This window comes from Melanotaenia boesemani, chromosome 7 (assembly GCF_017639745.1).
Source record: "Melanotaenia boesemani isolate fMelBoe1 chromosome 7, fMelBoe1.pri, whole genome shotgun sequence".
Lineage (NCBI taxonomy): Eukaryota > Metazoa > Chordata > Actinopteri > Atheriniformes > Melanotaeniidae > Melanotaenia > Melanotaenia boesemani.
This window is the reverse complement of record NC_055688.1, coordinates 22,982,506-23,008,686: the sequence shown is the minus strand read 5'-3', so window position 1 is coordinate 23,008,686 and position 26,181 is coordinate 22,982,506. Positions and strand designations below refer to the sequence as shown.

At 39.0% G+C, this 26,181-nt stretch overlaps 1 protein-coding gene across 1 annotated transcript in view; it reads left to right on the top strand.

Annotated features, from left to right (window-relative positions):
• Positions 1 to 9,591: 9,591 nt before the first annotated feature.
• mid2 (midline 2) overlaps positions 9,592 to 26,181 on the top strand; it is a 156,188-nt gene continuing 139,598 nt past the window's right edge. The window contains exon 1 of the mRNA XM_041990595.1: positions 9,592 to 9,987. The gene's annotated coding sequence lies outside the window, so the exon portion shown is untranslated. The remainder of the gene's footprint in view (positions 9,988 to 26,181) is intronic.

Here is a 26,181-nt window from a genome sequence, read left to right as displayed (position 1 = left end):
ACTATTCTTCATTTTTAAAACCATAAAACAATAAATAAATAACAGAACTGAAACACATTTGTTTTGTTTTGTTTTAACCTTTTTGGTAAATTTGACTAAACAGTGACTTTAATTTCGCTGAGACTTTAAATTTGTGTGTGATCCAGACAACTCTAAAAATGGGTCATTTGCCCACACCAAAATGTAATTAAGTATCCCACATTGTCCCATCTGTACCTAGTTTCATCAATTATTACTTCCCCCCATCCTCAGTTATCCCTCCGTGATTAATTATTCATAAGCTCTGTAATGATTAACAACATGTTTTGGGCTAATCTCTATGTAAATTAGGGAAACTTTGTAAGAGATAATGCAAAGATAAATCTCTCTGCACACAAAGTTTGTTATTGATGTCCAAGAGTTCGATAGTGGTGGGGGTTGTTGGTTACATCTAAAGGTGCCAGGGATAAAACTACAAAAACACCCAGCTGAAAACACGTCCCTCTAACTTCTTGTTGGTGCATTTTACAGAACTTGCTGTAAAATTAAAGTCTCAGAACAAACAAACTGAAAGGCCTGTCCTCCCAACTAGCAAATTAAAAATAGCTGAAAAGATAGAAATGCATGCTTGAGAATAGAGTGTGTAAAATTCCTTCTGGTGTTTCTAAAACCAATTAAAATGTTTTTTTTTTTTTGTTTTTTTGCTCAAGGCACCAAATATGCAGCTGCTTTAGAGTTGGTGTCCAGAGTTGGGTAGAGCTGGCACTCTCATGTTTGAATTTATGTAAGTGTTTATATTTAAAGACTTCATAGAGAGATTTCTCCTCACCATCACTGCGCATGTGCAACTAAGACCACACCAAAGACACCACTAACTTTAATAGGAAACACCACTTTTAAGCTTTTTTTTCCTCATGTTTTTTTTTTTTTTTTTTTTTTGTGTGTGTGTGTGTGCGTATGTATGAAAAGAAAACAGGAAAATATCTAGTTAAACAATTGCATTTTTAATCAATTTCAATTAAATGAATGCTGACACATTCAGCATTAATTATGAGAAGGACACAGTTGCTTTGAACAGACAGGATTAGATTTGCTCTTCATTTAGCACTACTCTGAAGCAAAAACAAAACGGAGATCAGCAGTAGCAGAAGAAAAACATGATGGTTTAATTTTTTAACAAGATAAATACAAATAAATGTCTTTAGTTGTATAAGTACAGTACTGCGATTACCCACACCTATAATTCTGGAACTGAAGGTCGCATGTCACTCAAATACTACTGCACTGTGAATCTAGTGGGTGTGCAAATGAAGATAAATAAAGATAAAGTTGTTATCACTTTTTATTTCTTTATGGCGCTATGGATGATGTGGCAACTTTGTGGAATTATAGGAAAGAAAAAAGCAAACACCACTTGTTCACTATTAATAAATGTAAAAATATAAATATAATATTAATTTACTGAACATGTATTACCCTGATTCGTTAAAAGTTGGCACGTAAAATGTAAATAAAACCACTGCGCAATGATTTGCATTTCTGATTAATCCATATTTTATTGACAATGGAGGACAGAAAACATATCAGAGCTGAAAATGTGAAATTTTACTTCAAGAATAATTGTCAAGATCTGTTGGTTTGAGTTTCTTAGTCTTGTGATTTTGAGTTCTGTTTTTTCTGTTTCATTTAGTAGTTTTTTCCAATGACGAAAATATTAGTTTATCTTGAATTTGATGACAGCAACATGGCTCAAAAAATGCCAGGACACGACCATGTTTACCACTATATAGCACATTATTTTCTTTTAACATCAGTTCATAAACATCTGGCAACGGAGGCGACCAGATGTTCCCCTTGAGAGAGGAATGTTGTTGCATTCCTGTCTGATTTATATTTACATTACATGGCTTTTAAAATCAGAGCTGAAAACAAGCCATGTGGTACTTTCCGCATTTATAGTTGGGAGGACATGCATATTCTAGTTTTCAAAAACAATTGTAAATTTTGATTTATCAGTTCATGGAACAGATTTCAGTTTTTTCTAAGTCCATTATAAATTAGCTTTGGCACAGAGAACATGATGATTCTATGTTCACATATAGCTTTGTCTTTGCATGATAAAGCTTTAACCTGCATTTGTGGATGGCTCAATGAACTGTGTTTGCAGACAATGATTTCTGAAAGTGAAGATTATTAGACCATGCAGTGAATTCTATGTCAAATTATTCCTTAATCTTAATCTTTAATGCAGTGCCGCCTGAGGCCCTGAAGATCCTTCCCGTGTTGACTTTCTGCTAGACAGATTAAAATAATCTTTTGTATTGATGGTGTTAGCACATTCAATTCAATTCAGTTCGCTTCAGCTTTATTGTGTACAGCGCCAATTCACAATAAGTCTCATGTGATTTATAGACATGATCAATTCAAGCCAGTTCACCGTGATCCATTTAAAACAAAAGTTCTATGTGGATTCTGTATTCTGAATCTGCAGTATTCTCATGTTGCTCCACAAACTGTTGATATTCTACACCTCTAATTCTGAGAGACTCTTACTCTCTAAGGTGCTCTTTTTATAGCCAACAATGTTGTGTTGTCTGTTTTTCCAACTGTCTCTTTTAAGTACCACTTACTTTTCCACATTTTTGTTGCCCACATCCCAACTTTTTTGAGCTTATTGATGCAATCAAATTCAAAATGATTTAATATTTCTTACTAAGTAGTTAAATATTTCACTTTGAACATTTGGTATGTTTTCTATGTTGTGTTGTTAATAAATGTAAAAAAAAAAGACTTCTCCTGGCATTAAATATTAAAATATGATTACACTTTTACTACCATTACTTTAGACAAAAGTGTATTATGACATCCATCATAAAAGGGCAACATAAAATATTGTGATTTCTAGTTTAAATAAGTAACACACACAACATGCGTTAGAAGGATGAATAAAAGTGTATGAAACGTTTTCAGATGTTAGCTTTGGCTTAACAAGTAGATGATCATTTAAATGAAAAAATAAACATATCTCTTCATTCTTGAATGCACATTTCTGAATGAAATGTATGTGGCTTCATCTTTATGCATAAATAGCATAGATATTCAGTCTCAGTAAGATCACAAAACAACAAGTTTGTAACATCTGCTTAAAGAAAAGTCATCTCCGATCAGATGCATCTGTCAGTGTCCTGATGTGACGCATACCTTGAGTTGAAATCTGCCTGTATAGCATAACATGTTCCCAAGTGGAATGGGTGGTTTGTCAGTCGACGCAAAGTGCTTCCTGCCACCTTAGATATTCAGACCTGTGGACAAACTAAACCCTTGAAATCCAGTGTCTCACCTTCCTGCATACCTATAAAGTGGAAGGTGCAACGGATTTGTAGCCTGTGCTCTCACCTGCGTTATCTTTATCTAAATCACACCATATTGTATATCATAAGCAAATATTTAAAAGCAGTCTAAGGCCAGCTATGGGAAAGATTTCTGGGTGTCCCACTGGTACTGTCTGAAGGCTTTTTTGGATCTCTCTACTGAGAATTTCCTGTAATTAGAAGGAAAGCAACAGCAGGCCAAAATGGAGATTGATCTTTAAATAGGTTGGACTAAAAATGCATATTGAGTGGTCCATACTTATCATGATGCATTTACTCTATGACAAAATCCAATCAATAATGATATAAATAGGGAAACAAGGAAACAGTCTGCCAAAGGGGGAAGGGTGACTAAAATGCAAAAAAAAAAAAAAAAAAAAAAAAAAAAAAAAAAACACCATTTATCAGTTGTTTGCTTAGCATGATGTTGTCCTTGTCTTTACTGGGCAGGTCACTTCCCACATAGGAGCTAAGATGGTAAACGGAATTGTACTTATATAGCGCTTTTCCAGTCAGTTTGACCACTCAAAGCACTTTACACTACTTATCACATTCACCCATACATTCACACCCCAATTGGCACATCAGGAGGCAACGTGGGGTTAAGTGTCTTGCCCAAGGACACTTCGGCATGTAGTCAGTGGAAACCTGGAATCGACCCGCCTACCTTCCGGTTGAATGACGACTGCTCTTCCTCCTGAGCTACAGCTGCCCCTAGACAGCAACAATCCATGCAGTTCAATTCAACATGTATACTATTTGCATTTCAAGACTTTATGTGACAGAAAATTTCTTGTTTCTCATGAAGCATGCCACAGTAGCTCATCTACGGGCCTTGGAAAAATAAATAAATAAACAAAAAAAAAAAAGACAAATGTAAAAAAAAGTTTGTCTCATCATTTTCAAGGGACCTGAGTCAAATGACTGAAAAATATAAGATGCAGACATTTGCACACACATCTTGCCTTCTTTTTGGTCTTATGGCACGTATGCATGGATCTCTTTAAAAAGGACTGCCTGAGAAACTACCTCAATTTGTATACAACCATCTTGCGTTGTTTTACTCGCTTAGTCAGGGTTTGTTTAAATTTCTGAAAAATGATTGTTCATGAAAGGAAGAAACTTTTCAATAATGGTCTTTGTCACATACACATCAATTTTATCCCGTTTTTAATAATCAAACTCTTCTTTTCTCTCATGAACTTGTAGAGTTTAACACTGAACCAACACAGTTACAAGACCATGACACAGTAAACATACACTCGCATTACAAGCTTACAAGGTACCAGAAAGGACAACGATCATAGTGCACAAAGAACTAGGGGGTAAATGTCTATAATCAAAACTCCTACATCTTTTCAGTTTCCTCGCATTTGTAGTAACACAACGGTTTGAATATGAGTAAGATCAAGATTTAGAGTCAGATGCTTTAATGACAGAGACCTGTAGCTACTTTTAAACTGTACATCAGCATAAAAAACCCATATAGTGGTTTGTTGCATTATACTCATAACCAGCTATACATATTCCCAGCAAATAGCTTATGTTTTAACATTATTATGGCGTCTTAATTTGGGCCAGAACGGCAGGATCTGGCTACTCAGTGCCAGATTTGTCCCTTTCACTGCACCATACCTGATCTTGCTTCTTAGCCGTGCTTCTTTGTGTTGAATTGATTTTTACACTTCTTCCTTTTTGTGGTTAACCCTGCCATGTTCACTCTTTTCTCCTTTCAAGCCTCTCAAACTCATCACATACTGATGTTCAGCTAGGAGCCTGCCTCATCTTTTCTTTCATATTTTCTTACCAAAAATCTTTCTTTTGTTCATTCATTGCAAGAATAGGAATGGCATTGGCTTCATTTCTGGCAAATTTCAATTCAGCTGAACTAGCATGAATACATTTTACGTACAAAAACAGGAGAAAAACTTAAAAACAAACACAAAGAGTTGGATATCCTTGAATTTAGCACAGTGTATGACTAAAGCCTGAAACATTTTTCAATTTGTGAATAGGAGCATTGAGCATGACCATAAAAATATCATTAGTATTTCATTTAATGTTTGCCCAACTGGAACTCAACCAGTCAGCAGTTGTTTTAGGCACAGAATTACAGAGATTTTGATTACATTAGAGACCTTGTAAATGAAAAATCTTAACTTTTGATACATTATTTTGTCATGCAAACAACTAAGCTGTTTTGCATAAATGAAAAAAGGATGCACATTGCAGTATACAAATAAAGGAGAACAAAGTATTCACATTGAGTTTTTTATTTGGTTCACATCACAGATAAAAGTGGGCTTACACGTTTCAGCACAGACGTTTCATCTGAGAAGGTGCTATACCGCTGTCAGCTTCAACCGGGCACTTTTTTCCCCCCTTTACATTATTTAGCCACACTAGTAAATCTTGACAGCTATACCATACCATAAAAACCATCAGTGGGGCTGGCAGAGTGCTTGTCTTCCTGGAAAGTTGGCAGTTTGATCCCCAGTTCATCCTTGTGTCAAAGTGCCCTTGGCAAGATACTGAACCATGCACTGCCCCCATACTTATATATTGAGAAAAAATAGCCCTGCATGTTCTACACATAGAGAGTATATCTAATAAAATCATACATGAGAGTCTGTGTGAATGAGAAACAAAGTGCTTTGTAAAACATAAGATCAAATACAAGAACTCAAAGTCAAATCAGTGCTATGTAAGTATGGAACATTTACCATGCTCAGTTTCAACGAATCACAGGGGCGAGGAATCACAGCAGAGGTAATTTGGAGGCTTTCAACAAGGAAAAAAGCTAAATCAATTAAAGTTTGCTTGCATACAAGCAAATTTAATTGAATTAAAATTAATCCAGTTTTATCCAATTTGGTTCAGATCAGCATAATTCTATTTGTAGAGTATAATGCCATTCCATAAAAGAACCCTTGCAGGGGGAAACCAATAAATTTGATCTAATTATCACTTAAATTCAAACCCCCGTGCTGAGCATGCATGTGGCAGTGGGTAACAGAGAAGTGGAAGATCTCCCTTTAGACAGGAAGAAGCGTCCAGTAGAACCAGGTTCAGGGAGTGCAGCCATCTGCCTTGACCAGTTGGGGGTGAGAATGCATGACAGTGACACAAACATACACAAAAATACTGCACTAATACAATTACTGGTTCAGTTCATTTCAGGTTTTATACATAAGATCTTCATGTCACTATAACTCGCAAATATGGGACCCATGTTTTTTTAAATTAGTTCAATGTATGACTAAGAGTTAATTTAGTTCAGTTGGCTCAATTTCAACTAAAGACATTCAACATTAACTCATCAACTAATGCTGACATGGTGTGTGTTCATTTACAGCACCACCATGCTTTAAAAACCAAGTTTTACAGCATGCAGAATTACTAATTATGTGATATATCAAGTTGGTCGTCCTTCAGCCATCCTCTAAATGTAAGGAAAACTATCAAAAGTGGTTTTTGGTGGTTCACCGATGTGACAAAATTAGCTTCTCTTGTGGTGTTTTAAAAACATGAACAGTCTCTGCAGCCCTGAGGTATAATGATAATGGAAAGAGGCCTCGCTGTAGGTTTTGGTCCTCACCCTTGGAACAACTGAAAGGCCGGTATCAGAGGACCTCAGGGTCCATGAGGGTTTATAGTTTAAGAGCAGTTCCGATAAATAAGAATGCCCAAGACCATCAAGATATTTGTAAACCAGTAAAAGAACCTTAAAATTGATCCTAAAATGCACGGGGAGACAATGCAGCGATTTTAAAACTGGTGTAATGTGTTCTGGTGTTGTCAGAATGCTTGCCGCCGAGTTCTGAAGTAGTTGTAGGTTAGTAATGGACTTTTTGGGAAGACCAGAGCGCAGAGCATTACAATAATCTATTCAGCTAGAAATAAAAGCATACATCAGCAAATCCGTGTTGGCCAGAGAGAGAAATGGACGGACTCCGGAGATGTTTTTAAGATGATAAAATCCATTTTTTGTTACGTTTCTGATGTGTGGAGTGTGGAATAAATCCAGCTCAGAAGCGAAAAGAACACCCAGATTTCTCACACACTAAGAAGGATAAAAATATTTTAATTTTGATAAAACGATCTCTCTTGGCCTCAGGACTGATAATTAAAACTCCAGTTTTGTCCTGATTAAGCTGTAAGTTCTCTGCAATCCCTCATATCTAAAATACAGTTTAAAAGGACATTAACTGGTTCCAGGTCATCAGGAGACATGGCTTTGTAAAGCTGTGTATCATCAGCCTAGTTGTGAAAATCAGTGTCATGTCTCCTGATGACATCCCCAAGAGGTGGCATGTAAAAATTAAAAAGTATTGGGCCTAAAATTGATCCTTGGGGAACCCCACATTTTATTTATTGGATTCCTGAGGAGCATATATCCATACTTACCAAAATTTGTCAATCTGTCAGATAGGAATAAAACCATTTAAGAACAGTACCTGAAAGGTCCACCAGACTTCTGAGTCTGTCTAATAAAATCGGGTGATCTACTGTAAGCCAGCATTAAGATCCAATAGAACCAGGACAGAAAGTTTTTGTAAGTCTAAGTTAAATCTAAGGTCATTAACAATCTTCAAAATACTGTGGCTTGTCCTAAAACCAGATTAATATTTTTCTAAAATATTGTGTTTATTCAAAAATTCATGCAACTGAATAGAAACAGCTTTTTCTGTCGTTGTACAATAAAAAAAAGGTAACTTGGATACAGGTTGGTAGTTATCAGGAATGTTTGGGTCTAAATTATTCTTCTTCAGAAGGGGCTTCACTACCGCCGTTTTAAAGGCAGCAGGGAAGACAGACGTCTGAAGAGAGTAATTTACTATGTTTAAAAGCTCAGGTTAAAGAAACCATAAAATGTTTTTAAAAGTGATGTGGGTATTGGGTCTAAAAGGCTGGTTGTTTGGTTTAGTTGGGAGAAAACTTGACCAAGCATCTTTGCATCAACCAGGACAAAACTCTCCAGTGTTTCCTCAGGTAAAAACATAACCTTAGATCTGCTAAAATCAGCATTTTGTTTAGATAAAAGACTGGATCTAATAGCATTGGTCTTATTTCTGAAATGGTCTGCAAAGTCCTCGCATGCACCGTCTGATGCTGGCATGGAGGATTTGTTCAAATCTGTGTTTTTTAAAATGTCAATGGTTTTAAAAAGGAATTTTAGGTTATTTTTAAGTTTTCTTGTCTGTCTTTTTGAATTATTGTTGATTTTGAGTTTTTCCCTTAAAATTTCATGATGGACTGGTAGTTTTGTTTTTCTCCATTTCCTCTCTGCTCTCCTGCAGCTTTTTTTTAAACTGTTTAATTTCCTGGCTTCTCCAAGGTGTTTTGGATTTAGTTCTTGATGTTTTTGTTTTAAGTTGAGCTGCTGAGTCAATGGCTGATTTTAGTTTGTTGTTAAAATGGCCAACGATAAAGTTACATGATGCAGGTCAAATCTGAGCAGGAGGTTGGTTTAAAATGTCAATAAAATTTGCAGCTTCTTCAGAAGTAATACATCGTTTCCTCACAGTTCTCACCAGGGCCTCCTGTTGGCTAAAAGTGGTGATGTTAAAAAAAATACACAGAAGTGATCTGACACAGCCAAGTTGACAACAGAGGACACACCCAGTGATTGTGATGATTGTTGGCATGCTTTTTGTGTCATAAGCTCAAATGGCAAAATGATCCCTATCACTCCATAGTGAGGAATTTGTTAAAAAAAAATAATCCTGGATCCAGGCGGTGATTGGAATTACCCCCAAACTCTAATCACTTGTCCCTTGTTCCATCACTGAGATTCCCTGAAAATTTCATCACAATCTGTTGAGAACTTTATTGATTTATGCTGCTAACAGACAGACAAACCAACCCTGTGAAAACATAACCTCCTTGATGTTGGTAATAATTATATTTTCACTTTATGAGTGAAATGGTGACAAACTTTGATTTCTGAAATTTTTCCAGCTCAAGCAAAAGTCTTACAGAAAAAGAAAAAAACATTTTGTAGAATATTTTCACTTAGTATTGTGGGTTGATGTCTTTGATTTTATACAAGGAAAAAAAATACATTTTTCGCAGTTTTCCTTTTATTATCATCATTTGTGTATCAGTAATAAGTTCAGCGAAGCCCGTAGTTTGGAAAATGTACATCTGAAAGCAAGGCCAAATGACAGCGACACCGTGAGGCCACCGGGGATGGAGGAGCGGGTGGAGGAGGAGAATGGGTGCGCACAGCTCGGGTTTGTTGCGCGGGCACTGGCACAGCGTAACCGATCCCAGCTGCTGCCGTTGGGGAATGAGAGCTATTCCAGTCCCCTGTGGCTTGGTCACGTGTCCTTAGGGAGCGTTTGGTTTGGGGACCACGGCAGGAGGAGAGGGAGCGCACCCTTGCGCGCAACTGAGTTGGAAAGCAACATCCTCCAGGAGCGTTAATGATCCGGCGGCAGATCAAGCAGATCAGTTGTATTTAGGGGCGTTGTCAAAACACAATCTTGTAATAGCCGTTCTGATGTTTGAGTGTGACCCACAACTCCCTGCCTCATCTAAACTTCTCTGACGAACTGTGATCCTCCCAGCGAGCGCCTCGCTCCTGCCAGCTCCCGCTACAAGTCGACATCCAGAGCTGTCACGGCGAACGGAGGTAGGCTCAGGCTGTTTCTTTCTTTTGGTTTATGGTTGAATAGCTCAGGAGGACGCGAGCTGGCACAATCACTTAATTCGTGCGAGTTAAATAGTGTGCATGGGATAAAGAATTGCAGTGACCCTTATCAACGTGGAACATTAAAGCGATGAGTATGCGAATGAATTTGATTCAGGAAACAGCGAGCAGAAAATGTGCACTCGTAGGTTTCTAATGTGGAGTGTCAGTTTTACATCAGGGACATAATGATGCATTTATGTTTCTGTCAAAGGTCGTAAAAACAGAGGGGTTGGAAGCGTATAAAAGTAATATAAACTACTGATATATTAGACTACACTGTTAATAGTCCTACTGAATGGGAAACAATACAATTTGAAGGTTTCTAATAATATTTTAGGTGCCCCTCACTGATCAGTTATGTCATTGTGTTGTACTGTCAGAAATGAGGGAATCACCTGAACTGACTTTCACCCAAGACCCTGATGTAACAGACACTGTGTTTATCCACTTGAGATTATCTCAGAGACAGTCAAAATGATGAATTCTAATAGTCAAACATACAGATATAATATACTTGCATATGTCAACAGCACAGCCCAAAGAGGGGGGCAGGGGGAACAGCACAGTGTTATCATCACAGCACACAACAGGAATTCTGCACATTTCTCATGGGGATATCACCTCACTTTGCTCTTGCAGCTAGTCAGTATGCTCATTGTGCTGGCTGTGCTGTTTCTGGTGACAGTGGACGAAAGAGTGGCTGGGTTTGGCTTCAGAAAAGCAGAGCGTAAAATGTCAGCAATTCATCAATAATTCATGAGACAAAAACAATGTGGGGCAGGGAAGTGGGGTCCAGTGTCAGGTAGTCGTGATCCCCCCCTCCTCCACCCCCTCCCCCCACCCCCCACTTTATTGGAATGAAGTAATATTTTAATAGAAACATAATCAAGGACAAGTGCCAAAAATGACACACTCCATAGAGTTTGATGTTCTGCTTGATCCATGTTGATCAGTAGTGGAATATAATGCCATATTTAATGAACCGGTATTTCATTTCATGTATAAAAAAAGAAACATTATGCGCTTTCTATCTTATTCTCTTGTTAATGCATGATCAAAGTGGTTAATGAGACAGGTCTCAGCGAATGGCGTCCGACACTCTTGGAGACAGCGCTGCTAGTTGGGTGAATAAAGCTGACACCCTCATTCATCATGCATCTACAGGGTACTGCCTGCTTTCTCAGTCTGTCCATGCCTGACTCTCTCGCTCTCCCTCTTTCTTTCTCTCTCTCTCTCTCTCTCTCTCCCTCTCTCTCTCTCTCTCTCTATCACACATACACACACACACACACAATCTCCCATTGCAACCCCAGATGATAATTATTAAGACATTATTACAATGACAAGAGCAGTGCATTTTTCTGGAGGAAGAACAGTGTCAGTGTCAACGTACTGGGATGACTTCAGTTGGTATCCTGTGAGGATGCTGCGGCTGTGATTATTTCCAAGAATAGTAGTGCACCTGTATGACTTTGAACATCACAGACTGCCCAGCAAAATTTTCTTGGCATTTTTAATCTTTTTGCAGGTTTTCTTTTTTAGAGAAAAAAAATATATATGAAATTTACAGAAATGTAAAATGCAGTGTTTATACATGCATAAATGCATTTTTATGTTGCTGTTTTGTTTTTTTTGTTTTTTTTGTATATTTGTTTTGTTTTTTGTTCCTAGCACATTCATGCAAATCTGGAAAACACATTGCCTTATGCTACAGTGAATAATTAGTGCTGGAGGTTCCCCAGTCTAAGCTTGAACTTGTGCTGTTTTAATAAGGGATTTAAGATAATATCATTGCCATTTGGCTTCAGAATGAAACATGGGTATATCTGATGTCAGTGAAACCCAATTAAATATATCACTAGATTACACTTTTGCCTAAAAAATGTTTAATAAAGATGCATATTGATATTATTCTAGAGTTTTTTTTGTTTGTTTGTTTGTTTTTTTGTTTTTTTTGCTTTGCAGAGTGAAGATGTAAATGTTTGAAGGAGCATAATCTGCATCTACCAATGAGCCAGTGTTAGTACTAGGCTGGTTTTAAGTATGAGGAGAGGCTTGTTAAGTAATACATGAATGGATGGGTGTCAGTATTGGCTGTCAGCCTAAGTTGGAAAACATCAACTTAAAGGATAGAAATGAAAAATCCAGTATTGTGCAGTGCTACATTCAGTTTTACCACCTTTCTGTAACCTTTGCGCCTGTGATGGGTTAATGGAACCTGAATTGAGAATAACGAGGGATCATCTCTAAAATTGGACCGCCTGCATGTCACCAAGCACGTGTTGACATTGACGCCATGGATGTTGCTGCAAAGCCAATCACCACAGCACCGCTGTGGGCAAATCTTGGTTTTAAGCCAAATAAAAAAGGAAAGCTCAATAACTTGGAGGAGATTTGTCAGATTTGCAGCAAAGAGGTAGCAGTGAAAAGCGTTAATGCCATTAATCTTAAAGAAAAACATAAACAAGAACGTCAGCCTGCTCAGTTCACAATGTTTAGAGAGACAGCTGCATGAATGTCAAACGTGCAATTCGTATTTACAAAACATGGTAAATTAAAATTTTAGGATTGTGATAGCATCAGTATTGCTAATTCCACTACTGGCATGTTGTATAAGTAATATTGCAATTAATATGTCGCCTTTTTTTCTTTTTACTCCTGCATTTAAACATTGATGTAGCGGTTCTTTACTGTCTGACAAAAGGCAATATCTCAGCATCTAATACGTGTTCATTATAACAGTTGATCTTTAAACATAATTGGTCCCATTCTATGTTTTCTGAGGGTGCTTCTTTGTACATGTCAGTAACTGTATCCTTATAGATCAGTTTATCAGTGTTAAAACTGAAATGTGGATGTTTTACTTCAGGGATTTTATTGAGTCGATTGCTGAAGCCAGTTTGAGTTTAAATGATATGTTTCTGTTAGAGTTTGCCTCTTGGCTGTGGCTTTCCAGGGAGTCTCTTAAACAGCAGGGAGCTGACATGTTGTTTTGGTTGGAGGATGAAACTCCAGCTTCCTGTTGGAAAGAAAAAAACATGTTTGAAATGGATGTAGTGACTTTGTTATTCTTCTTCTTCTTCTTTTTCTTTTTCTTCTTCTTCTTCTTCTTCTTCTTCTTCTTCTTATTATTATTATTATTATTATTATTATTATTTAATTTTTTTTAAACAGGGCTTACTGATTCCATCAAAAATCACGAGTGCTGCATTATCCAATGAGTTTATTGATTAATAAAAAAAATCTATGATCAGAAGATTTATAAATATTAAATATGTAAAAGAACATCCTCAACTCCCTAACACCCAAATGTACAACACACAGACATTGGACTCTGACTAATTAGTTTTTATTATTAGCTAATCCTCTGAATATATTCTCAATTATTCACAATTACAGTTTTGAGAAGCACATAGAGATATCACATTTCTTGTTTTCAGTCTGACAAACAGTTGTTTAATTAACTCCGGCTTCCTATAAAAAAAAGAGAAAAACTATGAAAAACTTAAATGTGGTGGTATCATTGTCTCTGGTTGTATTTTACCAAGAGCAATATATTGTTCACATCCACTTGGGCTGAAATTATAAATCCTGTATCCACATCTGAATCCGGATGGGCATGAAAAGTTAATCATTTCTAAATTGGGTCATGCTCCACCTCTGGTAAAAATACCTTAGCAATCCATCGTTAAGTTTTTTTTTTTTTTTTTTTTTTTTTTTTTTTTAATAACCTTGCTAACAGACAAACACACAAACCAAACCAGCCACATATTCTCCAGGAAGGAGGTAAAATTTGTTTTAATAGGCTATTTTGGTCAGGTCATTACAGGAGATGTATTTCTCCCTTTTCCACATTTATGAAAACTTGGATTTCTCTTCCATCTGTTGTATCTCTGTTCATAAGAGTATTTTTATGAAAAACCCAACAGCACACAAAGGAGATGTGATTTCTTTAAAAAAAATACCTCCTTTCATCATGTTAAGTATGTTGTCACACCAGAATATACAATTTCCCTTGGGTCCCCTGTTACCATTATAGGGAAACAGTTTATTTGCTTTGGAGTCATGGCTTTCTCCTTAATCTTTCCTGTGATGTATTGTTGCATACTGATCCTTCCTTGTTTCCTTCTGAAAGCTAAAGAGACACAGGGCAAAATAAAAACACTGAAAGGCAAATGTATTACTTTATTTAACAGAGCAAAAGGCCATCTCCTCGGCCTTCTTATGAGTGCTGTGATTGCTTATTTGCATGCCAAGACTGCTTGCATCTGCGGACCCCTGTGTGAGTGTGAGCCTATGGTTACTTTTCTTATCCAAAAGACTGACAGTGTGATAGGTTAACCTTCGGTTGGGATGGTGTGACAGACACTTTGAGCAGCACCACATGGTCTTTGCAGGCATGGCAGCAGCTAAACATTGCAGCTTCCAGTCGACATCGGAGTAGTTTTTCTTACCACTCATCAGGGGTTTAATATTCAATTATGAGGGTCCTCTAGTTCAAGCTGTTTTTGGATGGATTGTGGAAAATCCCCACTGATTGACTAGTGTGCATCTTAGCTAAATAAGCTCACACTTTGCCCCTGTGGGAGGAAGAAACAAGACAGATGGCTTGTGGGGGTGTTTTAACTGACGTGGCAGGAGTTTCTTGCAGTTTTGCCTTATTAGTTGGTATATACAAAAACAAGAGAACATCAGAAACAGTTCTCTGTCAGATCAGTCTGGAACTGAAACTGGAAGTCCAAAGGTGTTTTTTTCAAAATGCTCACAACAGTGCACAATGACAGTGTCATTCCAGTGTGTTTTAGTTAATAGCTGTGACAGTCTGTCAGCCTGCAACAACCTGCTGAGTCTGAAGAAGCGTAGGTGTCACAGCATTGTGCTGACTGACAACAAGAGGCGGACAGTGTGACAAGAAGTTCAACATTTGCATTGCCACAGTGTCAAAAGAGCGGATTCTCCTCCATCATCTCATGACAGATAAGAGTTTTCTGCAAGCAGGTATTTGGACCTTGCTGGTGGGCTGTTTCTTGGCTGGACAGAGCTGTCAGTCCGATTAGCGATATGAGCCTTTGGTGGGGGTGCAATCCTGTCCACAGGGGGCTGCTGTTTGAAAGATCTACAAATCCCCACCACTGAGCATACACACACACACACACACACACATAGGCATGCACACACAACCCCCACTGAAGAATGATGGGGCAAGATCAAGCTTACTCATGGGAAGCTCTTTTCAAATAAATCCCTCCTTTGGGAGACTGCTGCGTCCTCCATGCCCTTCATGCACATGTGCATGCATTTACTTCTCAAAAACAAACATACGCATATAGCATCCTGCTGTCTCCATGAAACACATGGACACAGTCGGCTATCCAGTCACATGGATTACCGATTCTAGCTGTATGTGCTGTCCCACATTCTGCATCTATAGAAGAATACATGAAAGAGTAATGTTGGCTACATATTCATAACTACCCCATATGCAGCTAATGCATCAAAGCTCATGATGAATACAAGCCTGAATGAGTACATCTGTGATAGTTCAACCATCAAGCTAATTTCAATTACTTTACCTTAAAATGAGAGATTATGAGCCATGTTTTGCATGAGCCACGGTGTCATATACTTAATGATGATCTTTTATCATAAGACAAAAAAAAAAATGTTTTTCTCTTTCATATACAAGCCTACAATTTACGAGCTCATACATACAGTAGCAGTCAGAACCCTACTTTCCCAATGGGCGAGTGTGCCCAAACTTTTGACTGTTACTGTACATGTTATACACTTAAATTAAGTTTAAATGAAGGTGAGTGAATTATTTGTAGATAAAAAATGAGACCACAGGGAGTGCTGAAAAACTGACAAATGGTGAAGTGAAAGCACAAAAGTGGGTTTTAGTAACTAAAAAAGACAAAAAGGTCAAAGATAAGGACTGCCAGTAGAATCTATAGGATTCAGCCAGAGGAGTGTTGTAAGCTCAACTTTTTTTTGTTTTTTGTTTTTATACAGCCTTTCCATCCAAAGACAATAATAATATTGTTAACATGCAGCTGTGATGTGACCAGCCGTGTTTCAGTATGTGGAATGTGGTGCTGCTAAGCATGTTTTCATCTATCATGTTCCTTCTACAACAGATTTCGTCCCACGTACAGAAGCATTGTGTCTATTTACTTAGTAATTGTGTCTTTTAGGGGTCTACTGTGCAGAAAAATTGGCTGTTGCTGGTTATTTTTAAGGTTTGCATTTTTTCATGGGTTAATGCCACTAAAGTTGCTTATGTTATTGTGATATTGAGCACCAGGTCACAGCCGGTTTATATACCTTAACCAGTGTGATGATGATGAAAGGCAGCCTGTTAGACAAGATGCAAGAGGGCAGCAGGCTAGTATGCATAATATCCTGACAATCTTGTATTGGGACTGTGAGCTCACACATCTTGTAACTGTTGAGCTGTTATATTTTATGTATTACTAAATTCCATTGTTCTGAGTTTTTTCTCAATTTACCACAATCACAGTTTGTGACTCATATTTAGCATTTTTTAACTAGGCTCAAAGGATATGTCAATATATTATAACAGGAACATACAGAAATTCAAGCCTAAATTAAACTCATGAAATGTTTGCTGTTTATTGTTTATGTAGTTTTTTACAGCAAAAGTTCAAACTATTAAACAGACCTGTTATCTGTTCCAGCTTAAGCACCTATACAAATTTTATCGCACAATGAATGGCAGTCTTCAACGCAAATAATGAAACAGCTTCTTAGTTTATTTATGGTTCCAGCGTTGCCAGGCCAGATGATTACTTTTCATTGATCAATGTTTATTGATCAGCAGGTGCAAAGATGCAAACCAAAGGCTGCAGCAATTTGTAGTAATTTGTGTGAGAACCAAGTCAAAAAAGACAGCGACCTTTGGTCAGTAGGAGAAGTAATGTGACAGGGATTAGCATCTTTATTGGTTTATTTATTGTCCCTAACCATCTGACATTTGTGCAAGTTAAAAATGTAAGGATTTCCATACATAATCATAAATAAACATATTGAAGTTTCCTTTTTCTCCTCTCTCTCCCTTCATCCCAGCTTTTCCCATTATTGTAGATTCCTCATGTAGATTCATATGGCACACATACACACACTATCCTTCTACAAACATGATCTAAATCTTCCCTTTGTAGTTTCTGATCATCTCCCTAGCAGGCTTTATGCATGCCCCATTCAGAGCTGCCAGTTTTCAGCCAGATTATCTGCTGTGCTGTTAGGAATGTTAATTATTAGGTTTATAGAGAAGAAACTACTTGCCACAAGCATATGGCATTAAATTATCAGGTCATGCATGTTTTTTGAGTGACCCCTACTAATTGTGTGAGCTCATCATCAACCAATTCAGCTGGCAGAGGAGCAAACATCAGTCATTCTCATTTAGCTGACGTTCTTCTTGCAGAGCGCTTTCCCACCTTCTCTGCAGAGATGTAAGAAGCTCTAACCAACCTGTCCTGTAACTTTACATTGATGAGTAATGTGTGCAATGAAGTCAGTGAGAAACTTGGCTGCTATGTACCACATCACTCTGCTGTCCTTCTTGAATGTGCAGTCTGCACATTGTGTAGCCACGTAATTATAGTTACATAAACATGTTTTAAAGGGAATCTATTTTCACATTCCAAATGCACCGCTTTGCAATTTTACTTTTGAATTTAAGATTTAAAAACCACTTGGTTAGTTAAGCTAGCCCATCAGTCATAAATCAGTGAATGCTTTCTTTTCAGGTTCAAGAACAGACAATCATTTTGTGACTAATTATTGAGTTTTAATGAGATACTACCAAACTTAGTCTTTGTACAGGGAGTGATTTGGTATGGCATGATATGCTGACAAAAACAAGTTTGACCTTAAAATACAGGACAAGACACTCTCCTTTCCTGAGCTGATGTGACATTTTTCATGTTTCCTGGCTAAATCTGAGTATGCTGAAGGATTTAATACAGCGCTGTGGGAGCAAATTAGATACAGTAACGCCACAAAACTCAAGCTGAACTAATCAACTTATCACATTTATTTCAAAAGAGCCACATGCCTTGAGGGGTTGACCTCATGATTAAACAAGAACAACAGAAAAAATAAAACAGATCTTCTACGAGCTGCAATGTTATGTTGAAGAATACTGGATGAAAAGACTCAAAGCCTTGGATAATATGTCCCTATTGAGTGATTGTCTATTAAAAATCAAAACTGATCTTGAATCAGCCCTCCTCCTCCTCTCAGATGCTGAACAGGCTCCAGCATTCTAGCTCTCCTCCACCGCAGGGTTTCTCACACAGTAAATAAAGACTTTACTGTTGCATCACAGCATTTTCACATCCCATGGTTGAATCCCTCAGCTGATGAGAGAGGAAACCAGTCCTTAAAAAAACTCTAACAAAGGCAAAGTCGCATAACCCATCCAGCCTAAGCATCTAGGGAAAAGGCCAGCAGCCCCAATGACCCCCCTCCCCCACCCAACTTACCCTGTAGCATTATGCAGCTGTGTTGAGGATGTGAGCTAAGATTTTTTTTTTTAAGCGCTTTCATTCTGCAATTTTGTTTGTGTGTTAGGTTATCAGGAAAAGACCATGAACCACTTTGAATTTGGCTGGGTGTTGTCAGTCTGTCTTTCATATGTGCTGAGATATCATCTATCGTGATGGTGATTGTCTTTGAATGGTTTGAGATAATGCAGCAGAGCCCTTGTATTTAAATTTTATAACGTCACTTTTACCAGTGTGAGTACATAACGTCACCCTATACACTGGTTAAAGGCTGTTTTTTTTGTAATTCTTTTACAGATATGAAACCTTTTGGGGGGGGGTCAAAAGCTCCTCGGTGGCAGGGCCCCGGAGGTGGACGAGGTCTGCCTGAGGTCCTTAAGGTTCTGGATGCTGTAGGGCTGTTTTGGTTGCCATGCCTCTGCAGCATCACATGAATATCAGGGACAGTGCCTCTGAACTGTCAGACTGGGGTGATGGTCCCCTTCTTAAAAACTGGGGAACTGGAGGGGTATTACAGGGGGATCACACTCCTCAGCCTCCCTGGTAAGGTCTATTCAGGGGTCCTGGAGAGGAGGGTCCGTTGGATAGTCAAACCTTGGTTTGAATTGGAGCAGTGTGGTTTTCATCCTGGTCATGAAACAATCAAAAGACCAGCTCTACAACCCTCTTGGGTCTTGGAGGGGTCATGGGAGTTCGCCCAACCAGCCTAAACATACCTTGTGGACTTGGAGAAGGCATTTGACCATGTCCCCAGGGGACTCCTGTGAGGGGTGCTCCAGGAGTATAGAGTGACGGACCCCATTGCATGAGCTGTCCAGTCCTTGTACAACCGGTGGTCAGCATTGTCGGAATTAATCATCATCATTGTCCTCATCATTATTGTAATAACAGCTATCATCATCATCAGTGAATCCTGGATTTGTCAGTTAAAAACTTCACCACTGTCATTTATTCACTGAATCACACATTATTGTAGTTGTACAGCAAATATAAATCGAGCAGTACCAACAAGTTCTATGTGATTCCACAAATATTGTATCAAACCATCAGTTCATGTGGAATGTTCTGAGTGACAATGTGGACAGGACAGCAGGGCTGAGTTTTTCTCATCTTTCTCATGGGATCTGGAGTGTGCCTCCAAACGGAACCTGACATACAGTGTCCGGAACCCTTCTGCCTCATAATTAGATCTTTGCTGCAGTCCAGAGGCAGTTTGATCTGTCTGTACCCTTGCTGGCTAATGGTGTTGCATTTGTCACAATTGAGGCTTCACTTGGTTAGATAGTTGCATCTATGACATGTTCCAAGTGTTTTCTCAATGGCAGTTGTGTGTATTCAGTTTGGGTACTCTCTGGGAACTATTAGGCACTTTTTAAACTTTTCAGCCTGAGATGCATTTAGTTCAGGAAACAAACAAGTGAAAACAGAGTGTCAAAGCAACTTTCTAATTTGTATGGTGACCAATCAAAAAAGTCTCCAAATCCATAAAGAGATAGTTTGTTTCTACCTTTTAGACATGGCCCAAGTCTTGCCCCTACAGTTGGCAGGAAGTATTGCACACATGAAAACCAAATAATAATCAATAATCATCTTTTATTAGTCCCACAGTGGGGAAATTCTTTCTCTCCCTTTAACCCATCCTAGTTGCTAGGAGCAGTGGGCTGCCAGATTCCAGCGCCTGGAGAGCAGTTGGGGGTTAAGGGCCTTGCTCCGGGGCCCACAGTGGTTTTTACCTTAGTTGCCAGCCCAGGTCTTGGGTTCTCCAGACCCAAGCCCACCTCTGTAACCACCAGGCTACCACTCCCCCAAATGGTAATGATTTAAAACGCAAGATGTTATATATCCCATGGTGGGGAAATTCATACCATCTAGAAACAATAGGATGAATGCTGGAAAAACTTGGACAATAAGATTGGGACAGAAGAGCATTTCCAGCTTTTATACCAGGGTGGGGCCCATGGGCCAAATTTGGGCCATGGGCTGGTGGCCCACCAGCCCATTACGTCTGGTCCGCCAGTGAGATATCAAAACTATTTCGAACTTGAAAGACCGACTCACACCTCAATGACATACTCACCTTGTCAGTGAGCCAGGTGCAACCTAACATTGACAAGCTAGTAATGTCCAGCTTCATGTGTCCCACTAGTGTTAGCAATTTGCTTTGTTAAACATGCATTGTTTGTTGTTGATGACAATTTGCACTATATTTGGTTACAATTTAGTGCCTGCAGTTGTTGTTTGTTGTCTCAACTATGTATTTATTGTTATTTTGCCATACTGATGTTTGTAGCGTGTTGTTTGCACTGATGGAAAAGAATGGATTTGCATTCATGAACAATAATTAAAAGACGTATGATTTACATTTTCTGTGTTTCACCCTTAAAATTGCTGTGTTTGGCCCTTTGCTTATTGGTAAATTTTCAGTTTGGCCCTTGGAGGCAATAAGTTTGGGCACCCCTGTTCTATACAATGATGGTGTTTGAGTCTGCTGTTGGAATGATGGACCTGTGATACAGTTCTGTGAATGCAGCAGTCTGCGTCTCAAGAAGATGCTGACAACCCCCACAGTATCATGGAAAGGATAAGGCATTGTTAGTAATGGTGTTTAGCTTTACTAACATCCTTCTCTCACCGACTTATTCACTGAAGCCAAAGGACAGTCAAGTGAGGACTCAGTCTTTGTGATCCCAAATAATATCCTGGTTTACATACCACAGAGGTTAGAGGTGTTATGCTGATTTTCAGCTGATTCTCCAGTTCTCACATTTTGTGCTAAGCAAAGCTACCCATATTCTGACTGTACACTTATCTTTAAATGAGAGCGGTATCGGCCTTCTAATGCATGGATGGACATAAATATAGACCTCAAAATGTCAAACTGGTTCATGTAAAAAGATTGGTCTTCCATTGCAAATAGACAAATGTGTTGGCTTTTTGCTTGTTTGTTTCTTTGTTTGTATTTTGTTCTTTTTGTTGTTTTTGTTATTTGAGCATGGGAAATAATTTTGGTTAAATTAAATTACACAGAAAAAATAAAATAAAGAAAACTGCTCATATTTGAGAAAACTGCTCCTCAAAGATGGCATAAAGCCTTAATTCCTTTTGCTATGCAGCTATCCAGAGGCTTCTAGGTAGTTCACATGAGATTTTAAAAAAGGGATCAAATTAAGATAAGAATGACTGACGCCATATCTCTCACATTGTCAATATCCTAAAATGGCTTTTATGGGGACAAAGTTATGTAAAATGTCCTTTATTCCAATAGTCCAATGTTCTTATCAAGTACTTAACAAGGTTTGTCAATCAGAATAGATCTTAACCAAGTTCCATCCCACTTTGTGGTTCCCCTATAGCTCAAAGTTGTTCGCTGCCGCTCTCAGCATATAAAATTTTAATGTAATCCTCAGATAATTATTTCAAGCATTTCTTCCAAAAGTGTCTTCTTGGAACATTTTTTGCCCGGGTTTGTAGCAGTGACAGTTTGAAATATCCTCTGGTGTGTTGAGTTACATGCATTCCTGAATTAGGTTACTTTCTCCAACAAGACAGAAGCCTATTCTCTATCGCTCACACTCAGCTGATGAGGGAGGTTGAAATTATTAATAACATTTGTGAAATCCCTTTCAAGCTCAAGGAAACAGCAGAGGAGGAAAATGGGAGAACATGAATTAGCTTGGAGCATGGTTTTTAGCCACAGAAAATTTGAGCAGGTCTGTGGTCTGTTCTGTTTTCCAAATTATGAAAAGACCCAAGTGTTAAAGTATTGAAGTTATGAAGATCATGAAAGGACAGTAATCAGGCTGTGGAACTGGAAAAAGCCATACATATCATTTGATGCAAACAGATTCACTGTATGCGTAATCTTACTCACTGAAAACAACAATGAAGCAAAGATTTGGAAGTAATGTTAATAAAGGCTGATGTTTCTTATATGTGAGTGACCTAATGTAAATTAAACATTTCTATCCCAAGGATAGTGGTCTCTTCCAAGATGTCATTGAACCAGTCCATAGAGTATGAGGGGTCACTGGAATGGTTTGATAAGAAAGAAAATTACTGTTAAATTAAAAATCACCATGCCTTAAGCCTACTGAGATTTTTTTTCTGTAGGGCAGCAAGGTTAGTGGATCCACTGAAATGACAGCAAGATGATCAGTGTTTGCCTCACCTACAAGTGACTGTAATGTAAAGTTTAAATTCAAGTTCAAATACTGTTTCTTCTTAAAAAAACAACAAAAAATATTAAGAAAGGAACGGTTTAACGATCATTAATAATCAAAAGCCTATTCAGAGATATTTGCAAGCAGTTAACTTAGCTGAAAACAATCAATCCTGGAGTGTGTGATGAAAGGAGTGGAGTACACACTGGAGAGTTATATAGCCTGCAGTAAATTGGGGAGATGAAACAGATGGAGAAAGCGCAGAAAATCAGTGACACTGCTGATGGCAGGAGCTGGGAGGATTTTCTGCTCATTAGGTGTCCCAATATTCCCAGTGTCCTTTACTACAATTACAACATACACACAAACATGCATCTTTTCTCATGTAAAGAAGAGGCTTGCTTTTTAATACATTTTGCTGTCCCTGTCCCTTTTGTATTTTGTGATTTTTAGACCTGGCTGTTGTGGCAGTTTTTGCGTGGATGCAGTCTCAGAAAGAACAACCTGAGCTTACAGAAATACATAAAATAACCACTAGTCCTCAACACTTATTTACATGTTCCCACACAGGGACAGCGGAAATCAGGGTAATGTTAAGTCAATGGTGGAGCTTTGTTGTGGTGTCTGCACGACTTTTCTGGTTCCAGAGCAACTAAATAAAGGCACAAATTACATCTCTAATGCAGAAGAAAAATGTAATATCTTAATCATAATTTTACTAAATTAACTGTGATCAGGCTGCTCTCACAAATAGTGTGTATGATTTCTTATGAAACATAATGCACAGATATTTGTACATAACCTACAGAATCCTGAGCCCATCAGAGCAGTGATAAATCAGTGGAGGTGCTCTGTTGTGTTGCCTTTTCTGGTTAAAAAAACAACAACAACAAAGGTAGAAAATGTGGAGAAAATGTTTCTAATATCTTTATCATAATTTTACTGATTTAACTTAGGTACATTAAGAAAGTTTGCTCTCTAATTACATATTTTTCATCAGATAATTTTGAATGAAACCTGACCACTGACTTGGATTTTTTATGTGATCCATCTATTTTCTATACTGCTTACTATATTTTAGGGAATTTTGTTCTCTTATTATCAGTTCTATAAACATAAACAATATAAACAATATAACACTAATATTGGTGATAACAAGAAGTGTAGTAGGACACTGAACAACCAGTGAAGCGCTTGCATGGGATGGGCTTCCGATTAAGACAATCTCACGAGTGAAACAACATTATCCATTCATAATCCATTTATCTGGAGAAAATCGCATGTCCGTATGAACACTCTATATGGCTCCTTCTTTGAAAAACGACTTTTGAACCTTGACTTCAGTGCATATTTGAAGGCTTATAATTTAACAACAAAAGGGGCGAAAGACATGGGGCCAGCTATTATCGTGAGTGCTTGATCTGAGCTGTCATGTAATAACTTGTGTTATACCCACCAACTGGAGGTCAGATATGGATACGTTTCCACCCATTTAACAATTAGATTATTAAGTTCTGAATGCAAAGTTGTGCTCACTGCAACTGTGTATTGTATTAATTCGGTATTTTCAACTTTAAATTTCATGCAAAATGCTACTAATATGTAAAAAAAAGTTCCTTATAGCATTGTTTACCACACATAGTTTACCAAGAAATTTTAACTTTTTGGTCATTACCTTCGTCAAGTGAATGCAAACTATCCATTTGAATGAAATAAAATTTTTCTGACTAAAATCATAGACAGGATGAACAACAGGTGGGGGGACGGATCCTGTCTGTTGTTTGTGCTTATGCACCCGTTTTGGAGTACTTGGAAGGGGTGTTGGAAAGCACTCCTTCCGGGGACGCCCTCGTTCTGCTGGGGGACTTCAATGCTCAGGTGGGCAATGACAGTAATACCTGGAGGGGCGTGATTGGGAGGAACAGCCCTTCTGATCTGAATCCAAGTAGTGTTTTGTTATTGGACTTCTGTGCTCATCATGTATTGTCCATAACAAACACCATGTTCAGGCATAAGAGTGTCCATATGAGCACTTGTCACAAGGACACTCTAGGCCGCAGTTTGATGATTGACTTTGTAGTCATATCATCAGACTTGTGACCACATGTCTTGGACACTCAGGTGAAGAGAGGGGCGGAGCTGTCAACTGATCACCACCTGGTAGTGAGTTGGCTCAAATGGTGGGGGAGGATGCCGGTCAGGCCTAGCAGACGCAAACGTGTTGTGAGGGTCTACTGGGAACATGTGGCGGAGTCCCCTGTCAGAAAGAATTTCAACTCCCATCTCTGGCAAAGCTTCAACCATGTACCAGGTGAGTCCGAGTGGGCTGTGTTCCTCGCCTCTATTGTTGAAGCAGCCAACTGGAGCTGTGGCCGTCAGTGCCTGTTGTGGCGGAAATCCACAAACTTGTTGGTGTACACCAGCAGTGAGGGATGCCGTCAAGCCGAAGAAGGAGTCCTATTGGGCCTTTTTGGCCTGTGGGACTCAAGAGGCAGCTGATGGTATTGGCAGCCTAAACAGAGCGCAGCTTTGGCGGTCCCTTAGGCGAAAACTCAAGCGTGGGAGGAGTTTGGAGAGGCCATGGAGAATGATTTCTGGACGGCTTCGAGAAGATTCTGGTCCATCATCCGGCGGCTCAGGTGGGGGAAGCAGTGTTCCATCAACACTGTGTACAATGGGAATTGGGGGTTGCTGACCTTGACTCAGGATGTTGTGAGCCGGTGGAGGGAATACTTCAAAGTCCTCCTCAATCCCACCAACTCGTGTGCTGATGAGGAAGCAGAGTCTCGAGGCCCTGGCGTTGGTTCTCCTATCTCTGGGGCTGTGGTCGCTGAGGTGGTTAAAAAGCTCCTCTGTGGCAGGGCCCAAGGGTGGGATGAGGTCTGTCCAGAGTTCCTTAAGGCTCTGAATGCTGTAGGGCTGTCTTTGCTGACATGCCTCTGCAGCATTGGGACAGTTCCCCTGGACTGGCAGACTGGGGTGGTGGTCCCCCTCTTCAAAAAGGGGGACCGGAGGTTGTGCTTCAACTACAGGGGGATCACACCCTTCAGCCTTCCTGGTAAGGTATATTCAGGGGTCCCGGAGAAGTGGGTCTACACCCTCTTCAGAGTCTTGGAGGGGGCATGGGAGTTTGCTCAACCAGTTAACATGTGCTTTGTGGACTTGGAGAAGGCGTTCAACCATGTACCTCAGGGACTTCTGTGGGTGGTGCTCCGGGATTAAGTGCCGGACCCCCTTGTACGAGTTGTCCCTGTACGACCGGTGCCAGAGCTTGGTCAGCATTGCCGGCAGTAAGTCAGATTTATTTCCAGTGAGGGCTGGACTCCACCAAGGCTGCCCCTTCTCACTTATTCTGTTCAAACCTTTTATGGACAGAATTTCTAGGTGCAGCCAAGGCACTAAGGGGATCCGGTTTGGTGGCCTTAGGCTTTGGTCTCTGCTCT